At 36.8% G+C, this 342-nt stretch overlaps 1 protein-coding gene across 1 annotated transcript in view; it reads right to left on the bottom strand.

Annotated features, from left to right (window-relative positions):
• LOC119594316 (cyclin-dependent kinase F-4-like) overlaps positions 1 to 342 on the bottom strand; it is a gene marked incomplete at both ends in the record, with an annotated part of 7,238 nt that overhangs the window by 6,603 nt on the left and 293 nt on the right.

The following is a 342-nucleotide window of genomic DNA, read 5'->3' as shown; positions in this document are numbered from 1 at the left end:
ACTGATCTGCTGTGAAAAGCAAGGCGGTGACGTGTGAATTACGTCATGTCATGCGTCTGTTTGGCTAACATCATTTTGACGTGATTTAAGATGGCTTAGTGTGAATAACTGGTATTAAACCAAATCTGAATCTTTCTTAAAACATGATGCCAATATTAGGTGACATATTTTCGGCTCAAAACATTGGCTTTGTAAACTTTCCGTTTACTTAATAGATATATCAACTGGAACTGCATCTTAGAACCTGTGCATACACAAAATATCCACTCTTTATGTTCGTGAAAAATAACAAAGAAAACCACAGTGACCAAACCGAAATATCATCCGTATCCAACAAAGGGG

The sequence above is a fragment of the Penaeus monodon genome, chromosome 33 (assembly GCF_015228065.2).
Source record: "Penaeus monodon isolate SGIC_2016 chromosome 33, NSTDA_Pmon_1, whole genome shotgun sequence".
Lineage (NCBI taxonomy): Eukaryota > Metazoa > Arthropoda > Malacostraca > Decapoda > Penaeidae > Penaeus > Penaeus monodon.
This window is presented reverse-complemented; position numbering and strand designations above follow the sequence as displayed.